Source organism: Pinus tabuliformis, chromosome 7 (genome assembly GCF_031772625.1).
Source record: "Pinus tabuliformis cultivar Carrire ecotype Pingquan chromosome 7, CPIR1, whole genome shotgun sequence".
Classification (NCBI taxonomy): Eukaryota; Viridiplantae; Streptophyta; class Pinopsida; order Pinales; family Pinaceae; genus Pinus; species Pinus tabuliformis.
Window position 1 is genome coordinate 901,255,372 of NC_142293.1, and position 22,419 is coordinate 901,277,790.

Below are 22,419 nucleotides of genomic sequence, written 5' to 3' on the forward strand. Positions count from 1 at the left end.
TCAATGTTCCAAATATAACTGTATGAATCTGGTTAATACCTCTTCTCCTCCTACATCAGAACTTCCACTACCAACCCAGTTAAACTCAAAATCCCTTTCACTATTTCCCTTCACTTCAGTGTTCATCCCCAAATAGGGATCAACTTCAGGGTCAGCACTTGAAGGTGTATTTGAACCACTTGATGACCTTTCTTTTATAACCTTTCTACTGTTTGTAGTTTCTCCATTGGGCAAGTTGATACAAAGTGCATTATCATCCTGTTCTTCCACTTGACAATTTGGTTTCTCTATCTGCATTTCTACATCACAGGATTCTTCATTACAGCTAGTTATGTTGGGATCTGAACTTGATGGTAAAACTTCTGGCAAACCATCAGCATGTCCAAACTTGGGACACGACAAACCTGGTATGCTAGGAAATGGTGGAAAAAACGTTTAGCTGTGAAGTTTGAACATCTGCCTTCATCTTCCCAGTTGTGTCAGAAAATGATCCGTTACCATTCAGTGTATTGATTGCCACACATTCTTCTACCCCTCCTTCAACATTTTGCACTGGAATATGTCTCGAATAAATGGATATAGGAACAGAGGCTTGATTTTCTCTAGAAACGGAATTCATGTTGTTATCCAGTTCAGATAGCAGCTCATCTGAGTCCTGCTGTGCTGTATGGATTTCCTTGTAGGGCATATTTGCATTTGATTCACCACTACCTTCGAGCATACTGGTCCCTGAGTCTGATGGTGGAATATTGGATGTCACCCCCGAGGCATTCTCAGATTTAACTACTTTCATTTTAGCCTTCACACCAACATTATGCAATGATCCTTTCATCTTTTCCAACTTTGAATTCTCAGGAATTTGACCATCTAATGAGTGTCTCTCCTTCTTATGAGACGTAAACTCTTGGAAAGCTCCTTTAACATTAACATCTAAGCCTGACTCATTAGTTGGAACTAAAACCGTCTGGCCAAATAGCTTGAGACTTGATGGTGAAATGCTTGTACTGGATGATTCCATATTTGTTTCCTGCAAGTTGATGTTATCATGTGTTTGAAGTGGTCCCCGTCTTGCATTGTATGGAGCAAATGCTGCGTTCTTCCGAGTTTCACCACCTAGATTGGAACCTGCACACAATCTGTCAGGTGCAGATGAAACTGCTGATAGTGACCTGTTCTCCTCTTCATTTGTTGATGGACCAATTTGACTAGCAGTGCCTGCCTTCCGAGGATATGGATGGATTGGCTTTCGTTTAGGTCGTGTATAAAAATCGCGGATCTCAAGTATGTCTTTCAGCTGGGTGAAAAATCTCAGAAAACATAATATCCAGTACAATGAGAATATCCCTGAAAACTGAGCTCAAGATTGTTTACAAGGAATAGTTTCAGACTGCTCCAAATTCGAAGAATAGAAGCAAAACCCACAAGAGCATTTCCCTGATTGCTCTGATACTATTTTGAAAACCCTGATTGAACGACCAAAAACCGCTAAGTAAAATACAACTGCAAACATGTGCCAGTACCAAGACACCTAACGACCTAATGATGAGGATAAGCGGTCGGATATGATAGACGAAGTGTATAGGCTGACAACTGTTGATGGATTTTGATGGATATGACAGCTGTGAAAGAATGGCTATGGATTCGAACAAATCCCCAATTTCGTAGCGCAGCCAGTGCAAAATATGAATTATGCGCTACGAAATCACCTAAAACATGTTGCGCTGCGAAACTGCTAAAAAGGATTTATGTGCTGCAAAACCACTTTAAAATGATTACAGGTGCTACGAAATCACCTAGACAATTTCGGCTTTGAAATGAGTTTTGGACATATGATATCCATGTGAGATGTGAGACCAATGATAGACTTAAAACAAAGAATTGACCCCTTTATACATACCAACAATACTCTTAACAAGACTCCTATGACTTAGACACTAAAGTAAACAAAAAATTAAACCTAGACTAGCACCTAACCTTTACAATCAAACTCATGTGAACAATTTGTAAATTGTTTCTTAAGTGATAACACTTTGAAATGAGGATTGACTGATATGATTTCTGCATTAGAATATCTCTCATTATCTGAGCTTTGTTGAGTTACTTGGGATAAATCAACAACATCATCGTTGTCAAAGTAGTTATCATAAATGATTTTACAGGTTTTCCTAGATTTCTCTTTTTCGTCATACATTTTCAGACAAGGAAGGTCAAGTGGTTCTTGTCTGAAAATGATCAAAGGATGTTCTATAGCTGTCTTATTATCTTGAAAACCTAATGATGATTCATTTGAATAATCCTCTGTACTTTTTGGGATATCTTTAATATTGAGAGGGGAAAAATTATCATCACTAAAAACATCAGGATAAAGAGAAAAATGTGATTCTGGAACAATGCATTTGAAAATATCATCATAGACATCGGGCTTTAGATCATACCTTTGTGTACTGATACTTTTTGAAAGAGAAATAGTTTGCTGTTCTAACCTTGGCATCTGCATTTGTTGATTTGCAATGATATTATCTGACCTTGTATCAAAGTCATCTCCTGGTTCCAAGGTAGGCTTTCCTCCAGCATTCTCGCTTTTGTCTTCTTGCATTAGAGCATGCATGACTCCTAGGCTTTGGGGACTTTCTTCATCATGGCTGATTTGTATATTCAACTTGGAATCCTCATTCACATTAGAAGAAAATGAGACAAAACTTGAACTAATTTATGCTTGATCAGACATAGGAGGCAGGGAATACTCAGCATAATCTGAAGATTCTTCATCCATGAGTTCACTTTCAAGATCATACTTTAGACAATTAAGATGAAATCGCATATTAAAACCCCTAACAGATTCATCTTGTTTCTGTAGATAATCAATTTCATAGTATACCTGGTCATAGTCATAACAATCAAATTCAAAAATGGAAGTCTTAACGAATTGGTCCCAGCTGTGAGTTGATGAAACTGGGAGGGTTCTGCACCATTTTCTAGCTTCCGCCGTGAATGTAAGAGTAAAAATTCTGCATAAAATGCCTTCATCAATTCTCTGAATATCAGAACTTGAAACTTTTTGAATAAATTGAAGAGCATGATTAAAAGCAGAAGAATTATTCTTACCATTGAATTTTACCTGAGACAAGAGTCTTACCACTTCTGGTGGAGTGTTGGAAGAGGTAGGAACATGGATGCAACTCCAAACGGGAAGTTTGTGAGTAGCCATCCTGATTCAGATGTTACAATTGAAAATCATTCCAACAGACACTATGTTCAGGCCCTCCTTCTAGCGCCAAATATGTTGAAGCCCCGAAAATCGGGTCGACAACAAGGGGGATACCCACCCGGTCCGGACCTTGGTTGGCAGCTCCTTATCCGTTTGGTATAGCGGGTCTGACTGGGGATAATGGGACCAGTTTCCCAATCTAAGGGGTGTGTGTGTGTGTAGAGCTGGATGATGCTAATCTAAGAGTAATTGAAGCTAATTTAAGTCAAACTTCTAAACTAACTCTATGCTATTGTAATCTAATGAGAAACAACACATCTGATCTACGCTAACTCGGGGTGTATTTCTTCTATTATGCGATCTAAAGAGATTTTGAACAATAACTGGTAATAAAGATCATTCAGCTATCATAAGAATAGAAATCAATTAAGATAAACCACTCTGCATAAAAAGTTAAGCAAAACAGTTGTGAACAGCATATCGCATAATAAGTTATTCATATATCAAACACAAATAAATGACTCCACCATACAGAAGTGCCAAATGGTAACCCACACATTCATGCATTAACATATAAACAACTGAAAATTGTATATCACTTTAAGAATATAAGCAGAAATTGGTCAAGAGATAAAAGTACCATTTATGACTAATCCTACTCACAAGCTTCAAGCAAAAACGATTTATCTCTACTTGTTCTAACATCTACTAAGAGTACAGAAGTGCAACATCAGTAGCAGACATCAAATGCAAACATTAATAAATCTCGATCCATCCATTCATCAAAACCTCCTCTGAGGGTGCAGAAGTGCATGTTCCAAGGACAAGTTTTTGACAAATTTCTGGACCTTTCTCCAAATGCAATGAGAAGGGTTAAAATACTACTTCCTAATTCTAATAATAGTATTTTTACAAAATTTAGGATGCGGTTTTCAAATGACCGTCCTTTTTCTAATCTAATTAAAAGAAAAAACAACATTCTAAAATAAGGCTACTTCTGAATTTGGTCCTTAAAGTTGCAAGTGTTCAGCATGGGCTTGAGGAGAGTCGGCTGACTGACTTCTACGCTGAGCTGGGCTGCGAAAACAGCATCTACGAGAGCTGGCACTACTTTTTCGGCCGCGTTTGTGATGCATTTCACCATCATCCATTGACTGTGTGGTTTGACCAAGTATGTCCAGTAACATTCCCAATTCAACCTGTTTAATGCTTGGATCGCTTTTCCATTTGCATGCGCTTTTTGCTTCCATTCTACTTCCAATTGTAACTTATTTGGTAGGTACCCCGGGGTGGTCTCTGCGATTAAATTTGCCATGTGTAAATTCTCATTTACACAGTCGATAAGAATGCTTGCCTGTGTAGCCGCTGTCTCCGCTGCTCACTCTGCCTGCCTAATTTGATCGTCCCATTTATTAAAGAGCAATTCTTTATGATTTTCGTTTATCCTGGGTGCACCTGCTCTTTTCCCTTCATCTTCATCCTGCCAAGTTAAGTATTCCGTCACCCGTCTGTCACTCTGATCATAGTCACTCTGCAAGTCTACCACTTGATTGGTGATTTTATCGCTCAGCTCGCAATAGTGACTCCACTGTGATATTTTACGTCCCAACTCTTCCTGTTGCTGCAGTAGTTGCTCATTTAAGCCAATAGATTCTGAAATAAATTATGCCAGCTTAGGCTCATCTTTATGCATTTCCTGTAAAGTCTGCAATTGTTTTCCTTTCTCGTCTAGACTTCTTTGATAGCCTATCTGCATCTGCTGAAAGTCTTCCTGCAGCTTCTTGAGCTGTTTAGAAGCTTCAATATTAGCATTGGCTTGTTGAAACTGTCGTTGTAGCAGCTGTATTTGATCTTCTTGTTCTTTCAATAGTTGTTGAACTTCCGATGCCTTGTCAATAGTTGCAGAAGCATATGCTCCTGCGATCTGAGACAGCTTAGTGAGATTTTCAGTCGGGTTATTATTGGGGTCTTTCCATAAGACATCCAAATGTTCAGCATCTTGTGACAGTGTATTTTCTAGTTTTCGTTTCTTCCTCTGTCTCCTTACAACTGCTTTGTGTTGGGGACTGTAGAATACATCCAGTGGGGGAATTTCTTCTACATTAAGTAGAAGTTCAGAAGGTGGAGCGATAGGAATGTGCTCCGTTTCTGTGACACTGCTGACTATGGTCGAAACCACTTCTTGCACTACCTGTGTATTGTTCACAGGTGTTTTTGGGGCTTGCACTTCAAGATTAATCAGTTCATTGAAGGTTTCCCATTCTTTGTCCAGTTCTGTTGTGACGAGTGGTGCTTCGATGATAGGAGGGGGGACATCTCTTGGCGGGGAGGCGATAACTTGCTGTACATACCGTTTTTGTCCTTTTTGAGCGGCTCCTCTTTTTTGGACCAATCTTTGGTGGTCTCTGATAGGTCTGGGTTCTCTGCCGCAAATTTCTTAACGAATTGTGCATTGTAAGTTGCCTGCGGTTCAGGAAGATGATACATAAGCTTCAAATCTTGTGCAGCGAATGATCCGATGAGCCCGTGTCCTTGAACCTTGAATTGTCTGTTGTTCATGTCTGCATTGTCAAGTATCCACTTGATCATATCCGTATATGGTAGAATTTTGGGTCTTGCTGCTATCCTGTGAAGAAATGAACATGCTAGCTCCTCTAAGGACACCTCGGAAGAGCATTGTGAGCCCGCGACAGCAGCAACCTTCATTATTCTAGGATTTTCCTCTTCAAGCAGCCTGTACATGCTTTCCCATGTCGATATCCCTGCGTCTCTGTTACAAGCTGTGTCTGTATACAAAGGCACCATCTCCTTCGTCTTTTCCTTCGCTCCAGAGCTTTGAGCTTTATTTTTCTTTCCCATTTCTTCCTGCGTTTGGGTTTGAATCATCTTAGCTCTTCGTTCCTGCAGATTACGAGTGAAATGGAAATGACTGATCCAGAAAGGTGATAGGAGAGTTTTAAATGCAACAGATGTATCAAATATGCCACCTTACGTGAATTAATTCTCTACAAAGGCACGCGTCTTTACTTCATTTAATAACTGACAACTAATTCATTTACTATCATTAAAAACGCATGATTTCGAGTCAGATTATGGTAAGTGGCTTTTCTCTGAATGGCTTGCCTGAAGGATTCGTAATGAAGTGATTTACGATTTGCTTACGTAACCTCGCATATCGCGCCATCGCAAATCGCACCATCGCAGATCGCAAGAACGCAATATCACAGCGATCGCAACATCGCAAATCGCAGAAGTTTGATGTTTGCAAAATCTTGTCGGCTCATTTCTGCGATATGCGATCTTGCGATCGGTGTTATCGCAAATCGGAAAATCTTTAAGTTTTTCCTTATGAGTATAACTTTGTTGCGACGCGATGTTATACTTAACACGAGGGTCTTGCGCATACTGATATTAAAGAGAAATGGAGGCATTTCCTATCTTTTTTTTTTGCAACGCGACTTTAAAGATTTTTTCCTTATCATAGACTTAGGTTTAAAATATTCAAAAGACCTACCTAAGCTTATGATGATAACCTTATTTTGAGGAAAGGAAACTTTTGTTCTTCCTAAAAATTAACTAAGGGTCCCCATTCATTTAGTATTTTGGTCAACACTTAAATGAACAAAGGGGGGGTTGTTGCCGGCCACAACATTTCCTCAGATCCATTGGGTGTTGTTACTCTGCAACTGCTGTTACTCCCGAAAATTTTCCGAGTGTTGGATGTTGTTACTCCCGAAAATTTCTAAGTGTTGGATGTTGTTACTCCCTGGATGTTGTTACTCCTTAGGTGCTGTTACTCTGCCACTGTTGTTACTCCCGAAAAAATTTTAAGTGTCGGATGCTATTACTCTCTAGATGCTATTACTCCTTGGGTGTCGTTACTCCGTAATTGTTGTTACTCCATAACTGTTGTTACTCCGCCGGTGCCGTTACTCTGCAATTGTCGTTACTCCACCGGTGTCGTTACTCCGCAACTATTGTTACTCCGCCGGTGCCGTTACTTCACAATTGTCGTTACTCCGCTGGTGCTATTACTCTGTAACTGTCGTTACTCCACCAGTGTCGTTACTCTGCAACTGTTGTTACTCCGCCGGTGCCATTACTCTACAATTGCTGTTATTTTTCCGGTGCCATTACTCCGCACTACCATTACTCTGCCGGTGTCGTTACTATGCAACTGTTGTTACTCCGCTGATGTCGTTACTCCACAACTGCCGTTACTCCGCAACTGTCGTTACTTCGGCGGTGTTGTTACTCCACCGCTGCTGTTACTCTGCCAGTGTTACTGCTCCGTGGTGAAATGTTTTCTAAGTACCTAGTGCTGTTACTCTACACATGTTAATACTCTGCCAAGGTAAGTCTTCAAGTACATCCCTAATCAACTCTATGTATTTGATTGTTGTTTCAATTATGACCGAGGACGGTCATATCTTAGTTGGGGGGAGGTGTTGCATTTGATAGAAAATGTATTATATTTAATATCAATGATGTCATGTCATCATTGTTATTAAAATTTCATGTCAACTCATACATCTCACGATTATTACCACCATAATCCATAAAAATTTGTAACCCCCACTTATCCACATACATTGGAACTTGAATCATGCACGACGAAATTAATTTGGTGAATGGGGAAATATATTTAATTGTCTAGGTCCTCTTTGACATAGTGATTGGGTAGTCAATTTATCTTTGTTTATCTAAAAACATGATTTTTTTTTAAGCAATAATTATGAAAATATGATTTCATCATGGAAACTTTCAACTTTCCTAATTTGTCAAGTCCCTGATTTTGTAAAATTTATGATGATGACCACAAAATTGTACTTAAATCTTTCCATCACTATCTAATGAATTATTCCTCAAACCCAAATCTTAATAAAGAAAAATATATTTATCAACAGTAATTAGAAGGTTATTAGTATTTGAGGAGCAAAATTACCCGATTTGAAAATAGTTACTACAAAACGTTTAATGCCATCGCTAGCTCTTAAGGAGCTGGCGTGCCACCCCACTTATTAAGTGATCTTTTTTTGATTAACAATAAGCATAGTTAAATTTTAAACATAAATAGCCAACTGGAGGATAGGAGGTCTCATAATGAGCCGACCTACCATGATCATAGGTCCTTATAGAATGACATTACCGCTACTGGTCACCAAGCTAGGGTAATGGCCTTCGGTCATAAAACTAAAGGACAAGAGGTCTCATCACGAGCTGACTTGTCTACTTTTATTAGTTCCTGTGAATGGCATTGTTATTAACTAGTTACCAAGCCAGAACAATGATCTTCAGTAAACATCTAAGTAAATTGAAATGATTTTGTAACTATGTACTTATTTCTAATAGATGGGACACTGGCATCTCAATGGGATAAAAAGGCATCCTTGTCGAGGCTATGGATGCCTACTGGCAGCAGTGGCCATGCCTATGGTATAGAGGTTAATTCAATACTATGATCTACTTGGTTACCTTGTTTTCTCAAAAGTAACTGCTGATAATGCCGCTGTTGCATATATAAGGTTTGCTAGAATTCGTGGTTCATGGGGTAATATTTAATCAATTCTTAGATAATGGTGGTCATGGTTTATATATATTATTGAGTTATCAATATTTACTTTACATGTTAGGGATGAAACTTTTAGGATATTTGATATTTAACATTTTGTATCATTTAATCTATCATTCCTTTATTCTACAAGTTTCATATCTTTAACCAAAGATAATTGCTTTACCCAATCAATATTTATTTAATCCTAGCTTAACAACACTACTATTATTTTGGGGAAGGATGAAGAGGGCTAATTCTGATTTTTAATCCTGATGAATTATTGATTGAGGATACTCATGAGATGTGCTATAGAAATCTTGATGACAGGGAAACTAATCAGTTTGGGGGAAGGAAATCCTGCTACACTTTTTGATTACTTTCTTTGAGCTTGCATGGCTTCCACCTTTCACATCACTTACACAAGCTCAACCTACATTAGCTTCAAAAAATGTTAATCCATAGATGTCATTCCATGTTATTTTGTTGAAAGCAACAATTGAGGTGAAATAACATGAGTGTTTGATTTATTAAAAGTTTAGGAGAATATCATAAAACAACCACTGAGCATTATTCACTCATATTTTTCAAACCATTATTTCCCCTACTTTATACAGAGGCATTGGGTTGCATGTGGACATGCAACATATTCAGTTTGGGGGAATGTTGGGCTCTTAATTGGTCATTATTATTACCACTTCTTAACATTCATTTCATCTATTTCCACTATTCTTTTATCACATTATTTACCATAATTTATTATATAATTCCATTTCATAATCATTTATGCTCTTGTGGATAAATAATATTTGATCTCATTTATTTTTAATAATTAATGATTATTATGCATGATTTTCATTTATTCATTCGTTATAACCTCACTCATGATTTTAGCCTCCAAGATCTCTTTGAAATTGCAGATTTGGTCTTCAACAGATAATTAGATATTCCAACTCAGGAATTCGTTGGCATAAGAAGCGGCCTTTTTGCGTTGGACGTTTTGTGGAAATGAAAGCGAATTTGGAAAATCCGAGGCATGGGTTTTGTTTAGAATAGACCAAATAATGAGCCATTTTCAGAAATTCGATTTGTATTGGGAGAAACACAAGGTTTTTCAAAGGAAATATTTGCAGATTTGTTGTTGCGGCCATTTTCCAGAATTACCCGAATTGTAATAACCAAACTTGACTTGTTCCAGCTGAATCATGATGGAAATATCTCTCAGATCTCATCTTGAATATTGAGATCAGTTTGTTGTAACTTTCCTTTGGATGTTTGTATATTTAACAAACCTAATTTAGAGAGAAAGGGGAGCTAGCTAATGGAAGAATTGAGTCTTGTAACAATGGAACTCTTGTTAATGAAATTTCCAGACTTCTGATATTTTTCTCAATATCTGAGTTAAGCACAACCCTGACTAGGGAGTTGGGCCCACTCTTCTGATCAAGTGCTATGCATGTGTCATTTTTATGTATATTTCTTTTACTGGTTGTATTTTCTTTATTGCTGTTACAGATTTCCATAGATTGTTGTGAATGCTTTTCTTTCTGCAATTTAGCTTTCATTACTTTTACAACGATGCTTTGATTTCTTAATTGCGAACCCTTGATTGATGTAGATTGTAACCTTGCCCCTGCATATACTTTGCACGTTACCTTGAAAAGAGTATGCACCCGGATTGACATATTAATGTAGGAAACAGGATTGAATAATTTGTTCATACTCGGACACCAATAACGCACGATGCCCATTTCAGAGCGTCAAAATGCTACTGTTCAGGCACTTCTCCTTTAAATTTGTTTAGGAATTCATCCACCGCTGTCAACCAATCATACATAGGTAGATCCCTCGCCTCTGTTGCTACACATCGTAGTGACCTTATCATCATGTTGCTGTTTAGTGTGGTTACCTCATGTAACCAATTCTTCCATTATTCTATTTCCTCATCTGAATTCGACGTGTAGGAGCTTTTGCGCTCCCATGAAATCCTACCATTTCCTGTTGGATTCACCTAGTCCTACTCTCGCGTGGTTATCTTGTAGATACAGTTGATATCATCATCATTATCATCGTTGTGCACCGGTTCTATGTAGCGCGCTCCTTCTGCAGGGTCTAGCGATACCACTACACGTAGTGACTTTTTCTCAAAAATCATCTTGTTCTTCTTGAGATTTATCACCCCATTCATATCAATGGCCCAATATATTCCCAGTAGCATACGATAGGGATTGTTTTCATCAACAATCTCTATCACTTTGAAATCTGCAAGTGCGCTCACACCTTCAATATCCATTGTTACTCCCTGCAATCCTCCCATGGGTAGGATCTTTTGTTGGTTCACCATTCACAATTGAATAGGAGACCACTGCAACGCAGGCCTACCCATGTGCTTCCATGTATGCTTTGGCAGTACATTCGCGTCTGATCCTAGATCCAGAATTACTTGGTCCATTTCATACTCCTCGATTTTTGCAGTCAATCTCATTTCCCTTCCTATTCGTGATGTGTGCTTTCCGAGCTTCTGGACTACGTGAGGTTCTCTTGACCTAGCATACCTAGTGATAAGTTCCTGCAGTCCCTTCACAACCTTGCTATCACGCAGTAGCTTCATGCATGTCTCCATAAAGGTAGTGAGCATTGAAGGATCCATCTTCGGTTCTAGTTTATCCTTACTACCTGAAGTGGAGGCCTCCGTGAAGCTCTTCTTAGCTTCCATGAATGTCTCCTTCATGCACTCCACATCAAACTCTGGTTACTTTCTAGGAGCCTTGCAAACCCAATAACTTTCTTCGAGTTTCTTTCCTTTGTCATCTCCTGTCATGATACCACTTCAGAGCACGATGTTTACATTCGGGTCCTCCTCATGTGGCTCAGACCTCATCATTTGCAAATTCTGAGTCGAGGGAGGCTGGAATATCCCTTTATCGTGCATCCTCGCTATTAGTGTAGGGAAGTCCTCTGTCTTCCGATCAAACTGAGTAGAATATAAACATGATGCTCTCGTTAGATTTGTACAATCACGGGCATAATGCCCTAGCCCTCCACAATTGTAACAAATTAGCTATCTGTGACCCCTTCCTGGTCCCATTCCACCTCAACCTCATCCACGCCCCTAAAATCCAGTGCGTTCCATCCCTGTATCTTGATCGAGGGCTCGCATTTTGGTCTGAATTTTGTAGGTAGGAGTCTGATCCATCATCAGCTCATAACTTCTGTAGGTGCGCTCATCATGGCCTACTGATCTATAGAAATTACAGAACAACTGCTGGGACGTCTATGTATACTTCTGCAAGAGATGAAAATTATCCGTAGCATGCTTTTCTCCTATCTAACAAATTGTGCACCATAATGCAGGTGCCATGCTCTGTCCTACTTTTGCCTCTGGTCTTAATGGCATCGGCCCTCCTGCTGCCAAGTAGTTCATGAAGACTGAACAATGGTCCTTGTCATGCCCTTAGTCTTTGCATTTTATGCACCATACCTCCTCACACGTCTCTCACTGAGTTGTCCTGTCCTGTTTCAAACTATGCATTTCCAGACACAAATTTTTCAGTTGCGCACGGATTTGTTGGACTCCTAGGCTAGGATCTTGTATTGGGGTCTCGTGCAGTCTCATTACAATCTCCACAGCTTCGACCTAGGTGGATAACTTATGTTGTGACAACGTTGTCCTTAAATGCGGCGTTAGTGACGCTACAAACCATGCGTGGTGCTGTCCATCTGTCAAGGTCATGTTGGCTTCAGGAAGCATACTCTTCAGTCTCTAATCTAGATCCTAGGGTTCTCACCTGGAAGCATCACAATTTCCTTAAACTTGATAATAGATTGTGTCTCCAATATTGGCCTGCTAAATACCTTGTTCAGCACATCCTGGATATCTGCAATCCCTGCATTTGGATGGTAATTAGAATTCTTAATGTACCATGTTAGTGCACGATCCTACAATGTGCTTACCAATGTTTCCTTCTTTATATTCTCATCCATGACTCCTTGTGCTTCCCATATAGCTTTTACTATGAACCAAAATTAGTCCGGATCTTTGTTCTCTACTCCTTTGAACATCGACAATTTTATCGCGCTCACCATATTGAACTGTAGTGGTGGCGGAGGTGGTGTGGGCAGAGATGTGGGTCAAGATGGTGAAACCGGTGGTGGTGTAGGTGGAGGTGGTATGCACAGAATTCGCTGCCTTATAAAACTAATTGCACTTCTTGGTGAAACTTTTGCGAGATCTTCGTCGCTTTCTCACCGAGGTGAAATCAAGGGGCTATTTTATATTTCTACACTACCTTCGTTTCTATAGATCCTCCCACTCCGCGTAGCCCCAAACATCAATTTATTCGCATAACCCACTTTTCACACAATAGAATTTTAATCCAACTGTTCAAAGATTTAATGTACTTACCTCGCAGTCCTTTGAGGAAGCGTCATTCTACCTCACTATAGCTGACTGAAGTATCTACCTCGAATTCGGTGATAAACCCTCCTATAATTTGATCAAGCCAATGTTCCACAATGCGCGCGATCTTATCTTTCGATGCTTCTAGTCTACACACCAATTATCGAGTCCACACAATCGGTTTGTCGAGCCTACACCTTCCCTCACTATCTTCTAGCTTTGCGATCCACTCATACAACTCAGAGGGGAAGGTTGCAAAGAAAATTTCGTGGGTTTTTGTATATAAGTAGTGCTCTAACCATTGTTCATTTGATACTCATAGATTCCTGTTTTCCTTTGCCGCAAACTCATGAATCTTTCTGTCCAACCACCCTTCAATTTCTTTCTGTTGGAAATAATATTGAGAGGGGGGGTGAATCAGTATTAGCAAGTCAATAATATTTCATTTCCATATTCTGATTCATATATGCTACTTTAGTTAATGAAACTTGCGTGTATACGCAATTGTATATAAGGAAACTAGCGTATACCCAGTAAACTTATAATTTAATTAATTCTTCATATGTTGATCTTTCATCTATGCATCAGAACCATATAAACAGTAACCAGGAGTAGTAAAAACAAAATAGATAGCCATACACATGAACAAAAGATATAAGGTAGAAACCCAATGTGGGTGAAAACCACCTGCTACAATCGTCTCTATCTTCCTTTTAATAAGAAACTTCTTTTTACAATATTTTGTATTGGTGTAGTCTTATACCACTACGTAGGCTTCTACCTGTAGAAGGCTACAACCTTCTCTCGTTATCCAGCTTCTCCTGGAAGGGAGCTACAACCCCCTAGCTCTTGTACTAGCTGATGTACTAGTACGTAGGTGCTGACCTACAAAAGGCTACAACCTTCTCTATTCTTCCAGGGACCATGTTTCATAAATTTTCAGACTGGATCCATTAATAACATCAATCAAACGTCAAATATATCTGCATCAACCAATCTCCTTGCACCAACCAAAAACTGAATCAAACAACCACTTCTCTGAATGTTGTAACTAGAATATAGTAACAGTAACCAGAACCCAAGCGAGAACCTAGAACACTGCAACAGCAATCAGAAGTAGTTAATTCATATTTTATGAGGTGTACGCTACTTCAATGTGACGAACCTACATGAATACGCATTTGTATCAACGAAAACCTGCATATACGCACTTTTGAAATGTCGAACCAGTGTGTATACGTGCCTTTGCTATAAGGAACTTGCGTATAGATCTGTAAACGATGATTTAACATTTACAATTATTCGGACATCAGATATACCTAGATCATCATATTTACATATTACGACATGCGCCAATTATTAAGATAAAATATAAAAACCACACAAAGATACTTCTCTTCAAGCCTTAAGATCTTGACCCATCAATAGAACTTATCCTTCATCAAGCGCTCAGGTTCATCCTTGATTCAAATCCAACTGTGCACCATAACCCAATAACCTGTAATCTCGATCTTACTCTTCATTAGATATGAAATTCGTAAGTGCCCTTGCCTAATGATCTTCTCCTCCTTTTATAGTCCCGGGCCTTACTCAATACCATGGTCCAAAACCACTTAGAAACAATACCTTGGTCCAAATACATGGGGTCAACACTTCAGACAAGATACCTTGGACCAATACCATGGGTCACAATACCATGGACCAAATACCATGGACTAAAACCAAGTTTTCCAACATGTACACACCTTTCCTTCCGTGAAAGTGTGTGTGTACACATACGTGCCTTTTAGTCTGCGGACCCGCGTGTACACGCGGCTTGGTCAATGGGAACCTGCGTATACCTTTCTTTCTTCATTTGGCGAGCCTGAACTGTGATCTGCCATCTATGAGAGTTGCCATCAAGGACAACACCCGTGTCATAGTGCCAAATCTATGTCATAATTCCAACAATATCCCCCTTTGGACTTGATGGCAACCCCAAGTCACTCTCCCCCTTTGTCATCAAGGGAAAAGGGTTATGCTCCCCCTGACTGCAAGCAAGGTCTACAAAAATATGTTCTAAAAGAAGAACATGACTCTATACATCATAAATGACCTTCCTATCACCAAAGACTCATACATACATCCATCTCCCAACCAAGTGGGGATATACCAAAAGTTTATACATTGTCAAAACAAGAACATTACATCATCCATCCCATGCATAGTGGGGAAACAAAATAGGTCGTTACATGACCTTGATAATAAAAGATATACATGACATAGAGACAAAATATCTAAAACAAGACTATGATAGTTATCAACAACTATCATCAACAACATCTGTCAATCACCATCCAGACCAGCAACCATGATCTTCCTCTACACCTGTTTCACCTGAATCAAAAACAACTGTGAAATTGTACCAAGATCTTCTAAGATAATGCCAACAATGAATTATTAGAAGTATATGCTCCCCCTAAACCTGTGCCAGATGATCACTGTCAGACCCATATTAGACTCTTTTCATCTTGAGTCTGGCCCACTATTTTTCTTCAAACCAACATATACTCGACTGTATCAACAAAAACCAGTGTATGTATGCGGATATGCTTCATGAAACTTGCGTACAACCACCTTTCTTTGAACCAGATAGGTTTTAACAGCAAGATGATGCATTAACTAATCCCAGCTTCTGTCTGAGATATTCAAATGTCTCTATGGGCAGCGGTTTGGTGAATATATTAGCAACCTATTCTTTGGAGGGAACATACTCCAAATTGACCTTTTGTTCAAGCACTTGTTCATGGAGAAAATGATATTTGATAGGTATGTGCTTGGTCTTGGAATGCATGACCGGATTCTTTGAAATACTGATTGCACTTGTATTATTACATAGAATGGAGATGGGTGGAGTACATGTGATCTGAATGTCTTGCAAAGTTTGCATCATCCAAAGGAGTTGTGTGCAGCAAGATAATGCAATTGAACTTTGTTTCTTGCTGAACCAAGATACTAATCTGGAGCCCATATAAAATGCACCACCACCAGTGCTTTTTCTGTCATCCACACTTCCTGCCCAAACTGCAGCTGTATATGCATGAAGTGTAAGATTTATATCTCTAGGATACCATAAACCAAAATTCTGAGTTCCTTGAAGATATTTGAAAATCCTTTTGACTTCCTGAAGGTGTGATTCCTTTGGATTTTCTTGGAATCTTCCAACTATTCCCACTGCATGCATGATGTCTGGTCAAGTACCTGTTAGATAGAGCAGACTGCCAATCATGGATCTATAGGTTGGTTGATGCACTGCTGCTGATTCATCATTTGAGCTGAGACTGCATCCTATTACCATAGGGGTACATACTGGTTTAGAATCTTCCATGCCATGTTTTTTCAAGATCTGCTTGAGGTACTTGGTCTATGATAGAAAGATACCATATTTATTTTGTTGAACTTGTAAACTAAGAAAATATGTGAGCTCACCAAGTAGGGACATTTCAAATTCTTCCTGCATTACCAAAGCAAAGTTTTGACTCATGGCTTCTTCGTTGCTACCAAAAATGATATCATCAACATACACAACAAGTATTAGTAGTTTATCATTGTAAATCTTTGTATATAGATTGCTATCAGTTGATCCTTTAGAAAAACCTTTTTGATGGAGGTATTTGTCAAGACGGTAATACGAGACCCTTGTGTTGGGTGTGGAGCCTGATTATCTTCTATATTCAAAGGTATCGCCACATAGGACCCCAGTTCAAAATGGGGGGCAGCAATGCCACCCGTAAAATATTCGCTCTAGGGGGGGTCCGGGGGGGCGGGGGGGTGGCTGCGACCTTTGGGAGCCCCCCCCTGGCGGGGGGTTTCGGGGGCAGCGCCCCCGAAGCTAAAAACAGCTGTAAAATTTCCTTGTAAAAGTATAGTAATTTCTAGTCAATCTGGGCCGTTCATTAGGCAGATGATCTGACGGTAGAACTTATGTTTAGTTTAGGGTTTTTTCCCTAGAAGGCAACCCCTCTCTTTGTATGAGGGTATTGTATTTGAGGCTGTGATATAGATGTGTATTCTGTGAGCGAGAAATAGAGAGGTGAGACTGTGAGAGAAAACAGAGGATATTACAGCAGATTTGTTGTAGGTTGTGTCTCTTCATTTTGCTGGATAATAGAAAGGAAGGACTGTCTGTTTGGGGTGGACGTAGCCCAAACTGGGTGAACCACGTATATCTGTGTCTCTCTTGTTTTCTGCGTTTTCTGTGTTTATATTTCTACAATATTTTATGTGTTCCATTGCTCCGTAATATATAATTTTCTAACAACTGGTATCAGAGCCGAAGGTCTATTTGGCTGATAAACTCGCAGGAAAGAAGGGTCCCTGGTTCGAGTGGGAGCAATGGCGGAAGATGGTAAGTTTAGGGTTGAGAAATTTAACGGCCAAAACTTCTCGCTGTGGAAGATGCATATGGAAGATTATCTGTATCAGAAAGATCTATACCTACCATTGGGCAGAAAAACAAAGATGCCGAGGGGTATGAAAGATGAAGAATGGAACCTTCTCGATAGAAAGGTACTCGGAACAATACGGTTGTGCCTTGCTGCGGCAGTCGCCTTCAACATTTCAAAGGAAACCACGACAAAGGGTTTGATGCAGACGCTGTCGAAACTATATGAAAAACCCTCGGCCTCAAACAAGGTATTTCTTATGAAACGGTTATTTAATATGAATATGTCGGAAGGTGGATCTATTGCAAACCATTTAAATGATTTTAATACAGTTACAAGTCAGTTAGGTTCTGTAGGGGTAAACTTTGACGATGAAGTTAGAGCTCTGTTATTCTTGTGCTCATTACCAGAAAGTTGGAATGGTTTGGTAATGGGCATTAGTAACTCCGTTTCTGGATCTAGTACTTTAAAGTTTGATGATGTTGTCGGTGTTATCCTTAGCGAGGAAATGCGACGGAAAAGCTCTGGTGAGACATCGGGAAATTCTTTGAGTGCAAAGTCTAGAGGAAGAAAAATGGAAAGAGGAAAGAGCTCAGGATATCGCAGTAAATCAAGGAAAGGTAGATCCAAGTCCAGATCGGGGATAGTGTGCTGGAAATGTGGAAAGAAAGGACACCTAAAGAAAGACTGTAGATCTCAGAAGGGAAAAGAAGGAGATGCACAGCAAGAAAACAATCATGAAGCAAATGTGACAGGTGAGGTGTTACAAGATGCTTTGATTCTTTCTTTCGAAAATATTACTGATTCCTGGGTGGTAGATTCAGGGGCTTCATTCCATGCCACACCTGATAAGAAATACTTTCATGACTATGTTCAAGGAGATTTTGGACAAGTTCGTCTGGGTGATGATAAACCCTGTAAAATTGTTGGAATGGGTAAGGTTCTTGTAAAACAGCAGAATGGAAACCAATGGCTATTAAAGGAGGTAAGGCATGTTCCAGATCTAAAGAAAAATATGATTTCAACAGGTCAGTTAGGCGGTGAAGGTTGTGTGACAACTTTCACAGATAAAGCTTGGAAGGTCACCAAAGGAGCCCTGGTAATATCAAAAGGCGAAAAGGTTGGTACATTGTATTTATGCAATGGTATTTCTAACTCTGTTAATGCTTTAACTTCCAAAGGAGCAGATGCAGCATTATGGCATCATAGGCTCGGACACATGAGTGAAAAGGGGATGAAGATTCTTCACTCAAGGAATTTGTTGCCGGGTTTGAAGAATGTTGATTTGGACTTCTGTGAGAATTGCATTTATGGAAAACAGAAGAGAGTCAGATTTCTCAAAGTTGGGAAAGAAAAGAAGAATGAAAAATTAGAGCTTGTGCATACAGATGTATGGGGACCTGCTCAGGTATCATCTCTCGGTGGCTCTCATTATTATGTTACTTTTATTGATGATGCAACTAGAAAAACTTGGATTTATTGTATTAAGAATAAATCTGATGTATTTGATACTTTCAAGAAATGGAAAGCTTTGGTTGAGATTAAGACAGGAAAGAAATTGAAGTGTCTTAGATCAGACAATGGAGGTGAATATTGCAGCAAAGAGTTTGATAGGTACTGTTCAGAACATGGAATTCGCAGAGAGAAGACAGTTCCAAGAACACCACAAGAAAATGGTGTGTCAGAAAGGATGAATAGAACAATCATGGAGCGTGCAAGGTGCATGAGATTACATGCAGGATTGCCTTTACAGTTTTGAGCAGATGCTGTAGATACTGTTGTTTATCTAATAAGCAGAGGGCCTTCAAGTTCCTTGGATGGTGGTGTTCCAGAGGAAGCATGGACAGGTAAAAAGGTAAACTACTCTATTTTAAAGCCTTTTGGTTGTGAGGCCTTTGTCCATATTGATAAAGAAAATAGAACAAAGCTTGAGGCAAAGTCAAAGAAATGTACCTTTATTGGATATGGTGTTAATGATTTTGGTTATCGCTTATATGATTACGAAAATCACAAAATCATTAGGAGCAGAGATGTAATATTCAATGAAAAGGTCTTGTATAAGAATCAGTTGCAGGAAAAGAAACAGGAAAAGGAAAACAAGGAATACGCAGTTCTTGATGAAATCACTGAAAAAGGAAAGGTGCCTAAAAATAATAATAATAATCAACAACCACAACAACATCAACCACCACAACAACAACAGGCACCCCAAACACCTGAAAGTAGTGTTAGAAGATCTACCAGGATAAGTAAACCCCCTGAACGACACTCTCCTTCATTATATTATTTATTGTTGACTGATTCCGGTGAACCCAAATGTTATGAAGAAGCAATGCAGGTTGAAAGCAGGAAGAAGTGGGAGGTAGCCATGGAAGAAGAGATGGACTCCTTAATGCATAACCAAACTTGGGATTTAGTCAGGTTTCCTGTAGGAAAAACTACATTGAAGAATAAATGGGTCTACAGGCTGAAGGAAGAAGATGGAGGAAAACAGAGGTATAAAGCTAGACTTGTGGTGAAGGGGTTTGCACAGAAGAAAGGTATTGATTTTGATGAAATATTTTCTCCTGTTGTTAAAATGACTTCAATCAAAACTATTTTAAGTCTTGTAGCAGCTGAAGATTTGCATCATGAGCAATTAGATGTAAAGACAACCTTTCTCCATGGGGATTTGGAGGAAGAGATATATATGCAGCAGCCACAAGGATATGAGGTGAAAGGGAAGGAGAAACTAGTGTGCAGGTTGAAGAAGAGCTTGTATGGCTTAAAACAGGCTCCAAGGCAGTGGTATCTAAAATTTGACAAGTTTATGTCTGAACAAGGTTATACTAGATGTCACTCTGATCATTGTGTTTATTTGAAAAAGAAAAATGATGGCAGCTATATTATATTGTTATTGTATGTAGATGACATTCTTGTTACGGGATCTAACATGGAGGAAATAAATGTGCTCAAAATAAAATTGGCAAATTCATTTGCAATGAAAGATTTGGGAGCTGCAAAACAAATCCTTGGTATGAGAATAACTAGAGACAAGAAAAATCGTAAATTAACATTGTCTCAGAATGAGTACATACAAAAGGTGTTGAAAAGATTTAACATGCACAATGCAAAACCAGTTAGTACACCTTTTGCTAGCCATTTCAAACTTAGCAAGGAAATGTGCCCAAAGACCCAAGAAGACATGGATTATATGTCTAAAGTTCCATATGCATCAGCAGTTGGAAGCTTAATGTATGCAATGGTCTGCACAAGGCCTGATATTGCACATGCAGTGGGAGTTGTAAGCAGGTACATGAACAATCCAGGAAAGGAACATTGGATGGCAGTGAAATGGATTCTCAGATATTTGAAAGGTACCACAAATCAAGCATTATGCTTTGGTGGTTCAAACATCTCCCTACAAGGATATGTTGATGCAGATATGGCAGGTGACAGAGATAACAGGAGGAGCACTAGAGGATATGTATTTACTGTTGGAGGAATAGCTGTCAGTTGGGTTTCAAAAATCCAAAGTGTTGTTGCACTTTCAACAACAGAAGCAGAGTATGTTGCTGCTACAGAGGCTAGTAAAGAAATGATTTGGTTACAAAGGTTTATGGGTGAATTGGGTAAGGAGCATGATATGGGCACGTTATACAGTGATAGCCAAAGTGCCATTCATCTTGCAAAGAACTCAGCATTTCATTCCAGGACTAAACACATACAGCTCAAGTACCATTTCATACGATTAGTGTTGGAAGATGGAGAGTTGAAGCTGGAAAAGATACACACTAGCCAAAATCCTGCAGATATGCTAACAAAAGTTGTAACCAGGAAGAAACTGAGAATATGCTCAGTTTCAATTGGTCTTCAAGGATGATGATGAAGATGAGAAACAGCGAGGTCCAAAGAGGAGTCATTGTCCAGCAAATGGAGCAGCGGTGGAGTTGCTACAAATCAGTCTCCAAGTGGGAGATTGTTGGGTGTGGAGCCTGATTATCTTCTATATTCAAAGGTATCGCCACATAGGACCCCAGTTCAAAATGGGGGCGGAAATGCCACCCATAAAATATTCGCTGCAGGGGGGGTCCGGGGGAGGCGGCTGCGACCTTTGGGAGCCCCCCCCTGGCGGGGGGTTTCGGGGGCAGCGCCCCCGAAGCTAAAAACAGCTGTAAAATTGCCTTGTAAAAGTATAGTAATTTCTAGTCAATCTGGGTCGTTCATTAGGCGAATGATCTGACGGTAGAACTTATGTTTAGTTTAGGGTTTTTTGCCCTAGAAGGCAACCCCTCTCTTTGTATGAGGGTATTGTATTTGAGGTTGTGATATAGATGTGTATTCTGTGAGCGAGAAATAGAGAGGTGAGACTGTGAGAGAAAACAGAGGATATTACAGCGGATTTGCTATAGGTTGTGTCTCTTCATTTTGCTGGATAATAGAAAGGAAGGACTGGCTGTTCGGGGTGGACGTAGCCCAAACTGGGTGAACCACGTATATCTGTGTCTCTCTTGTTTTCTGCGTTTTCTATGTTTATATTTCTGCAATATTTTATGTGTTCCATTGCTCCGTAATATATAATTTTCTAACACCTTGGAGCTTGTTTTAGACCATAGAGAGCCTTTTTGAGTCTGCATACAAGTTTTGGATCATTTCCAAGGATGAATCCATCTGGTTGCTCAATATATACTTCTTCTTCTAAGCCTCCATTAAGAAAATAGATATTACATCCATTTGGTATACTTTGAAGTTCTAAAAGCTAGAAAGAGCAAGGAACATTCCTATGGCTTCAAGTCTAGCAACAGGTGCAAAAGTTTCTTCAAAATCTATACCTTCTTGTTGAGCATATCCTTTACAA

General features: G+C 39.4%; 1 pseudogene; it reads right to left on the minus strand.

Moving 5' to 3' along the window:
- Positions 1–22,419, minus strand: part of LOC149250525 (uncharacterized) — a 28,938-nt pseudogene continuing 6,519 nt past the window's right edge.